Raw genomic sequence first — 10,156 nt, forward strand, 5'->3', positions numbered from 1 at the left:
TTCTTCCGATCTACCCGAATCCTTAAAATGAAGAATGAAAACAAATTCTTGAAATTAAAATCAAAACAGTAATTAAAATAGAAGAGTAATAATATTAATCCATACAAAAAATAGAGCTCCTAACCTTAACAGTGGAGGTTTAGTTGTTCTTGGCTCAGAGAGAAAACTAGGATTCCAAAAACTGTAAAAGTGCGTCAAAGAGAAGAGAGCCCGAAGGGCTGAATCTTTTCCCTTTCAATGTAAAATATATCTTCTAAAACGAAATAATATATTTTCCTATTTGAAATTAAAATAAAAGTTTTTAACCAAAATTAAATGGAATCTTTAAGCTAGTGATGAAAGGAATTTGTTGTTGATCTAGATTTTCCACAAAATAGAATCTCTTCGCTGCAAGTATAGTTTAAATCAACAATTTACTCCTTATCAAATTTTAATCTAAAGATGTCATAATCAAAACACAATAACCGAGAGTATTTAGACTCTCGGGTCATCTTCCCTAGGAGTTGCAATTAAATGCTCTATCATTGGCTATAGGAGAAAATGGGGGTTTTGATTATAAATTGCAAGAATTAAAAGGGCAAGTAATTAAATGGAAAGCAAGTAAAGCAATGAAAAATAGAAATTAAATAGTAAAAAGAGCTCTTGGTAGGAATTGGGGAATTATGGATTTCTATCCTAGTTATAGACCACAAACATGGTAATTGTATGGAATTAATCCCAATTAGTCAATTCTAATATCGAGGATTAGTCAAAAGGGCATAATTGATCTCAATCCACAAGTCCTTACCAACTCTATTAATGGAAGGTTTAGTGTTAGTGGAAACCAAATCAATTAACAATCTCCACACTAGGGGTGCACAGACCCGGCCCAGCCCGAAGGCCCGGCCCGGTCCCGAACACTTTAGGGGCTAATTTGGTGTGATTTTATCGGGTTTAGGGCCGGGTAAGGGTCTCAAAAATAGACCCGGTCATTATTTCGGGTCGGGTCTGGGCCATAGCTCGGGTCACCCGAAGTCGGCCCGGTGGCCCGGTCATCATACACAATTAATATTTTGTGTTATTAGTGATGGATCATGACTATTCTTATGTGGAATTTAAGTATTGTAAACCTTAATATTTTTTGTTATTAGTCATTATAAGACTATAAGTTAATGTTTTATGTTTAGAATGCATAAGACTTTAGACTAATGCATAATATTGTGTTATTTGTATTGATTTAAATATTTGGTATTATTAGATAATATTAGTATTGATTGTGGTTTTGCTTTAGTATTGATTGTGGTTATGCTTTAATTTTAAAGAATGGTTGGTTCTTGTTATATTTTTCTAAGTGAATTTTACCATGTTAAATGATGGTTGGTGTCTTGGAAATTTAGATATTTTTACATGCTAGCTTACAAGAAGGTATAAACGTAATGTAATGTTAATGGCCCGGTTTTTACCCGGTTTTCACCCGGTATAATTGTGGCCCGAAAGTGTATTGGTTTTATCGGGTCTAGGGTCGGGTTCGGGTCTAATAAATAGACCCGGTGTATATTTCGGGTCGGGTCTGGGTCACATCAAACCCGGCTTCACCCGGCCCATGTGCACCCCTACTCCACACAATGTGGAATGGACATCCACAACTCAAGTTCACCCAATTAACCAATTTTTCAACCAAGAGTGTGAAAAACTAGGCAAAAATTCAACTAAGCATTTTATCAAACACTTGGTGGGCATGAAAAGAAAGCATGATAAAATAACAAGAAATAATAAAATCTACAACTACCAAAAGCAAGGAAATCATAATAACAACTCAATTCAACAATAAATGAGCATGAAAACATAAATTGCATTAAATGTAAATTAAAATAACAAGAGTGTGCATAAACATAAAAGTGACAAAATTGAGAAATTAACAAGATAAACTAAGGAAATTAAGACAATAGAACAAAGAAAGGTAGAAGAAACTAGATGAAAACAAGAATTAAAAAGAGAAATTACAAGAAAATTAAACTAAGAAACCCTAGTTCTAGAGAGAAGGAGGAGCTTCTCTCTCTAGAAAATAACCTACATGATGCTAAACTAACCCTAATTTCTCCCTCCCCCCTTTCACATGGAGTGAGGTCCCCTTTGATATAGCAAGAATCAGCTTCAGAAAGTCCAAAAACTGGGCTCTGGAGGCCCAGAAATCGCCCTCAGCGATTTGCATTAATGAGGTCACGTGCTGGGACTTGTGCATACGCACAGGTGTGTGCGTACGCACACATGCTGATTTTTCTCCTGTGCGTGGGCACACTTGCTGATTTCCGTTTTGTGCGTGGGCATAGACCTGTACGTGGGCACACTCTGAAATGCTTTTCTCCTTTGATTTCTTCATGTTTTCTCCCAATTCTATGCTTTTCTTCCATCTTTACCAAGCCATTCCTACCTTATATATCTGAAATCACTCATCAAAACCACCATCAAGGTATCGAATGTGATAAAAGTGGGATAAAAGTGATTAATTTACGCACAAAATAGCATGTTTTTATGATTAAGCTCAATTTAGAGAGAAAACACAAAAGTGTGCTATTTAGGTGAATAAATGTGGGTTTATGTGATGAAATTCACTCAAATCAAACCAAAATTCATCATCAAATATGGATTCATCAATTTCCCCACACTTAAACAATAGCATGTCCTCATGCTAATCACAATCAAAGGAGAAGGATAAGGAGGACAAGCAATTTCTTAAATGCAACTACTTATATGCATGCAACTATACTAAAACTATCTATCTATATCCATACTATGGTTCTTATTGAGTTTGGCAAAAATAAACAAGATAATTCCGATCAATCCAAAACAATCCTTAGGGCCAAGGCAAAGAGAATATAGCAACATGATCAATGTCCAAAGATTTGATTTGAAATTTTCAAAAACTAACAAACAACTTGTAAGAAGCTACAATATGAGAGATGAAATTATAGAATTGAGCAATTGAACCCCTCACCGGATGTGTTTACTCTCTAGTCGCTCAGTGTATAGGGCTTAATCACTCAATGCTCCTTTAATCATGTATTTCAAAGATTTGCAAGTCATCTAACAATCAACTAATATTTGATGCATGAATGCAAATATCACGAGGTCTTTGGAGGGTTGTAATAGGGCTAGGGTAAGGGTAGGATTAATATGGTTAAGTAGACTAGTAGATTGGATCTTTGATTAGCTCAAGTATCCAGCTAATCCTATATCAACTAATTTACACATAAGAGAACAACATAACTTCCCATTCATTTCCCTTTTTCACATTCACTCATGCATCTTTGATAAACCACTATTTCATGGTTTATATTGTTTTTTATTTGTGTGGTTTTATCATGATCTTTGCCCACTTATTCATTAAATAAGCATGCATTTATATTTCCTTCCTAAAGATGTTTTATGGTTGAAAACTTGCTTCCTAGAGACTTTTAATTGTGTATTTTATTTCTCCCTTATTCCATTCGATGCTGTGATCTGTGTGTTAAGTGTTTCAGGCTTTATAGGGCATGAATGAGTTGGAGATTGGAAGGGAAGCCTGCAAAAATAGAAGGAATACAAGAAATTGAGGAGATGACCAGCGAGAAGCGACGCAGCTGCATGGATGACGCAACCGCACGGAAGAGAGCAATTTACAGCGACGGGGCCGCATGGACGATGCGTCCGCGTGGCAAAGCAGAAACGCGAATGACGCGTCCGCATGAGCGACGCGATCGCGTGACGTGCGCGACCTGCATAATCTGCAGAATTCGCTGGGGGCGATTTTGGGCCCTATTTTGACCCAGTTTTCGGCCCAGAACAGCAGACTAGAGCCAGAGAACATGCAGAAACCAGGAACGACATTCATTCCGCATAGTTTTAGTTTTTAGATCTAGTTTTACTCCTCCTCTAGGTTTTCTCTCTACACATTCATAGTTTTTAGGATAGGTTATTTTCATTTTTTTTGCATTGGGATATTGAGAAGAGTTATTTGCCTCATTAAGACTTCGACATTCTAGTTCGTTCTCTTCACTTGTCTCTTACTCTTCCATATTCCTTAATTTTATTTGATTTTACGATTGGATTATTTTAGCTTTTATTAATATAAGAATTACTTTTGCTTTTAATTAATCTTTTCATCATTACTTATCATGTCTTTCTTTAATTCCTACGTTGATGCTATGAATTTTACATTTACAATGAGTGAGTAGTTCCCTAACTTGATGGGGAGTTGATTGAAAGGAACCCTTGAGCGAAATGTTCAAGAGAAAGGTTGTAATTGAGTTTATTGTTGGCTTGCTCTCTAGTTCCTAACACCAATCCTCTCAAGAGTGGACTGGAAATTGTGGATAGAACAGCATTCCAACTTGTTTGACCTCCCCTTACTTAGTAAAGGATAACTAAACGTAATAATTCTCAATTGTCAATTAATCTTGAGAGTATTCCATCAAGAATAGGGCTTCCATGTAATCAACTCCCAGTCAAGGTTTTTATTTAAATTTATATAAATTCTCCAATTTAATTTTCTGCCATTCAATCAAACATTTTTGAAAATATTCTGATTAATAAAATAGCACCCTTTCCTGCAACTCGTTGGGAGACGACCTGGGACTCATACTCCCAGTATTTTAATTTTATTTTCTGTGACACCCTTCTAAATTGATAAGGCGGATTTTTGGCGAGTTAAGAACTATACTTGCAACGTATATATTTTAACAATTTTTAATTCGCTAATTTCTGCTCGCATCAATTTTTGGCGCCGTTTCCGGGGAGTTGCAATAGAGTGCTATAGTTGTTAATTGGAATTTAATTATTTGCATTTTTATTTTATTTTGCTATTATGAGCTGCTTGTTTCTTTCATTAGATGACGCGTTCACTTCCTGATCTAAGCTTGCCAATATCCGATCCTGAGATTGAAAGAACTATTTCACGAATAAGGCAAGCTAGGCGTCGGTTAGTCCTCTCTGAGGGCGGATTTGAAATGCCATTTGAGAAAGAAACCAGCCCCCGTTCTACTGATTCGGTTGTTTTACGTACAGGTAACATGGCAGCAGCCAGAAGAGTTACTATCCAGGAGGCTGGAGCCCCTGATTTTTCAATGCAACCATTCCAAGCGCATCATCCAGCGGTGGCTACAGATTTTGAAATAAAGACCGCACTGCTCAATTTGATGCCTAAGTTTCATGGCTTACTTGCTCAAGAGCCCATCAAGCACCTGAGAGATTTTCAGGCAGCCTGCTCTACTGTCAGGCGTGATGGTGCGAATGAAACTTCAATTTTGCTGAAAGCCTTCCCGTTATCTCTTGAGGGAAAGGCAAGAGAGTGGTACTACACTCAACCCGCAGCAACTGTATCCAACTGGGATACACTCAGAAGAGAGTTTTTGGAAAAGTTCTTTCTAGCTGAAGTTACTGATAAACTGAGGAAAGACATTTCCATGATTGTTCAGGATAAATCCAAGACGCTTTATGAGTACTGGGAGCGCTTCAATAATCTTCTGGAAGCATGCCCCCACCATATGATTGACAAGATAGTGTTACTCAGATATGTCACACAGGGCATGAGGCCCCAAGATAAGACCACATTGGAAAGTGCTAGCAATGGGTCTATGAAGAAGTACAAGACCACTGATGAGGCGTGGCAATTGATCAGTGATTTAGCTGAATCTACTAGGAATCACAGGCAGAAACAAAGCCGTTCAAAATCCGTTGCAGAAGTATCCTCTAGCAGAGAGACTGCTGCTCTAACTCAGAGTATCTGTGAAATGAATAACTTGCTGAAGCAAATGCAATTGAATCAACAAGTTCAGCAAGCTCAACCTTCTCCAGCACAACAAAATCAACAGTTAGTCCCACAAAGAGTCTGCGGAATCTGTGCAGATTACAGCCATTATACTGATGAGTGTCCGCAGCTCCAGCAAGAACACAACACCGTGGCAGCCACTCATAACTTCTATGACCGCCCCAACCAAGGGTACAATCAAGGTGGCAATTACAACCATGGATGGCAGGACAATTCTAACCAGAATTGGAGGGACAACAATAACAGAGGAGGCAGAGATAATCAGGGAAATCAGAGGTGGAATAATAACAACAGGCAGTAGAATTAGAATCAGAATCCGAATCAAAATCAGCCTTACAGAGCACCTCACCTGAGGCAACCCCAAGGACCACAGAATACCCAACAGCAGACCTCTCAATTTACTTATCCTTCTTCATCTGTCAATGATGACTTACTACAATCTATTGAGCGGAGACACCAGACCATGAAAAACAACATTAATGCCACTCTAAATGGTCTGACTGCTACCCTGCAGGCTCTTGTCTCCCAGATTGGATCAATGACTAACTCTAATAATCAACCTTCGAGCTCCAGTGGAATCCCCTCTCAACTATTACCCAATCCCAAGGGTGGTATCAATGCTATCACCCTGAGGTTCGGAACCACACTGCAGGAGAGGAATCAGGAGGAGCCAAGCCCACCAGAACACACCTCAGCTGAAGAGGTAGTGGAAATAGAAGATGTTGAAGAAGAAGAGGACATACAGGACACGGCTGAAGAAGAAGAAGTGCAACCACAGGAGGAGGCACCAAATGGCGCAGACACTGCAGAAGACACCACTCCCATTCCATTTCCACAACTTACAAGGAAGCCCAGGAAGCAGCTGGAACCTGATCCCAAAATGGTAGAGATATTCAAAAAGGTTGAGGTAACTGTTCCCCTTTTTGATGTCATTCAACAGGTACCTAAGTATGCAAAGTTTCTAAAAGATCTATGTATCCATAAAGACAAAATTAATGAATTAGAAACTATTCCCTTAGGAAGTTCCATATCTGCTTTAGTGGGAGGTTTACCTGAAAAGTGTAGTGACCCAGGTCCTTGCATGGTTAATTGTACCATAGGTGGTGTAGTATTTTATGATTGCATGTGTGATTTAGGAGCATGTGTAAGTATAATGCCTTTGTCTATATATGATATTTTGAGGCTCCCTCCCTTAAAAAGGTCGGCAGCTCGTTTTGTGTTAGCAGATAAGAGCATTATTACAGTGGCTGGAGTTGCTGAAGACGTATTAGTGGGCATTAAAGGACTCACGTTTCCCATTGATTTTTATATCTTGGAGATGTCCCAGAATGCCTCAGATAAGCTATCATCAATCCTACTCGGAAGACCATTCCTGAAGACCTCAAAGTTTAAATTAGATGCTTTCTCAGGAACATACTCTTTTGAAATAAATGGCCGAGTAGTGATCTTCAATCTGAATGGAGTTATGAAGCATCCTCCGGAGGATCATTTTATCCTCCAGTGTGACGTTATAGATAAAACCGTGGCTGAAGTTCACCAGGAGGAATTTGAAGAGAAGCACACAGGACAAGGTCCAAGTATGGGGACATTCTCAGAGGACAATGACAGTGCCTTACCACTGTTACCAACTCCAGACCATCCAGAGCCTGAATATGATCAGAAGTTAGAATTAGAACCCCTTCCTCCACACCTCAAATATGCTTACCTTGAAGACGGGCAGAAGTTTTCGGTTATCATTGCAAGGGAGCTCACTTCCCAACAGGAAGAACAGCTACTTGGTGTGCTGAGGAGGAACAAGAAGGCAATTGGTTGGAGTTTGGCAGATATAGTGGGCATCAACCCTCAAATCTGTGAGCATAGAATATTTTTAGAAGAGGGAGCAAGACATGTCCGTCAACCACAGAGAAGACTGAACCCCACTATCCTAGAGGTTGTCAAGAAGGAAGTGACCAGACTATTAGAGACAGATATCATCTATCCCATCTCAGACAGTGAATGGGTGAGCCCAGTACAAGTAGTGCCAAAGAAGTCTGGAGTCACTGCAGTGAAGAATGAGCATGGAGAGCTCCTGACAACCAGAGTTCAGAATGCCTGGAGGGTCTGCATTGACTACAGACGCCTCAACCAAGCAACCCGTAAGGATCACTATCCTCTTCCATTCATTGATCAAATGCTGGATCGCCTGTCAGGTAAATCGCATTATTGTTTCTTAGATGGTTACATAGGTTATTTCCAGATTCATATAGCTCCTGAGGATCAGTAAAAGACCACTTTTACATGTCCTTTTGGGACTTATGCTTACAAGAGAATGCCTTTTGGCTTGTGCAATGCACCAGCTACTTTCCAAAGGTGCATGATGAGTCTTTTCTCTGATCTTATTGAGGACTGTATGGAAGTCTTTATGGATGATTTTAGTGTATACGGTGATTCTTTTAGCCTTTGCTTAGATGGATTATCTAGAGTATTGGATAGATGTGTCAATACAAACCTTGTGCTAAATTTTGAAAAATGTCACTTTATGGTTAAAGAAGGAATTGTACTAGGACATATTGTGTCTAATACTGGCATTTCTGTAGACCCAGCAAAGGTGGATGTTATTTCTACTTTACCTTACCCCTCTTCTGTGAGGGAGGTCTGTTCTTTCCTTGGCCATGTAGGTTTTTACAGGATATTCATAAAGGACTTCAGTAAGGTAGCACTTCCCTTATCCAGATTACTGCAGAAAGACATTGAGTTCGAGTTCAATGAAAATTGCAAACAAGCGTTTGATAAGCTAAAGACCGCACTGACTCAAGCCCCAATTGTAAGAGGACCAGACTGGAGCCAACCATTTGAGATTATGTGTGATGCTTCCAACCATGCAGTAGGAGAAGCACTGGCTCAGCGTGAAGGTAAGGACCCCTTTGTTATTGCTTATGCGTCTAAAACTTTAGATGCCGCTCAGTCTAATTATACTACTACTGAGAAAGAGCTTCTTGCTATTGTTTTCGCTCTGGATAAATTCCGAGCCTATTTACTTGGTACGAAGGTAGTAGTGTATTCAGACCACGCAACTCTAAAGTATCTATTATCTAAAAAGGAGTCTAAACCAAGGCTTATACGTTGGATACTGCTATTACAAGAATTTGATTTAGAAATTAAGGATATGAGTGGTAACCAGAATTTAGTGGCAGACCACTTGAGTCGCCTTGAGCACATTACAGATGATCCCACTCCTATAGCTGATAATTTTCCATTTGATAACCTGCAAGCAGTATCTGAGATAGTCCCTTGGTATGCACTTGTAGCTAATTATTTAGTTAACCGTACCTTTCCTCCAAACTTTTCTAAGCATCAAAGAGACAAGCTGAAAAGCGAGTCTAAATATTATATATGGGATGACCCATATTTATGGAGATGTGGCGCTGACCAGGTAATTAGATGGTGTGTGCCTCAATCAGAATTTCAGTCCATCTTAGAGGCCTGTCACTCATCTGAGAGTGGAGGACATTTTGGCCCTCAAAGAACTGCCAGAAAAATCTTAGACTGTGGATTCTGGTGGCCTACTCTTTTTAGAGACGCTGCTGAATTTTGTAGATCCTGTTTCCCATGCCAAAAATTTGGTAATATATCCAGGAGGGATGAGATGCCTCAGCAAATTATGCTTTTCTGTGAAATTTTTGATGTTTGGGGCATTGACTTCATGGGTCCATTTCCAAATTCTAATGGTTATTTTTATGTTTTGTTAGCTGTTGATTACGTTTCTAAGTGGGTGGAAGCAATTCCTACCCGCACTGATGATGCTAACACTGTTGTTTCCTTTGTGAGAAACCATATTATTTGTCGCTTTGGATCACCACGAGCAATCGTGAGCGATCAAGGCACCCATTTTTGTAACAGGAGACTAACAGGATTGATGAAGAAGCATGGGATAATTCATAAAGTTGCAACAGCTTACTATCCCCAAACTAATGGGCAAGCCGAGGTGTCAAATAGAGAGATAAAGCATATCTTGCAGAAGATAGTAAAGCCTCATAGAAGAGACTGAAGCACCAGGCTACAAGATGCACTCTGGGCGTACAGAACAACATACAAAACACCCATTGGGATGAGTCCTTTCCACTTAGTTTATGGAAAAGCTTGTCATCTCCCTGTTGAAATAGAGCACAAAGCCTTTTGGGCAGCAAAGGAATGCAATATGGGAATTGAAGGAGCCGGAGCTAAAAGGAAGTTGCAACTGCAAGAACTGGAAAGCCTTCGCCTAGAAGCTTATGAGAATTCAAGACTATACAAGGAGAAGATGAAGGCTGTACATGATCAGCACATCAAGAGGAAAGAGTTCCAACCTGGGGACTCAGTCCTCCTTTACAAATCTCGACTGAGGCTCATGCC

The sequence above is a fragment of the Arachis ipaensis genome, chromosome B5, assembly GCF_059453495.1.
Source record: "Arachis ipaensis isolate K30076 ecotype BB chromosome B5, ASM5945349v1, whole genome shotgun sequence".
Lineage (NCBI taxonomy): Eukaryota > Viridiplantae > Streptophyta > Magnoliopsida > Fabales > Fabaceae > Arachis > Arachis ipaensis.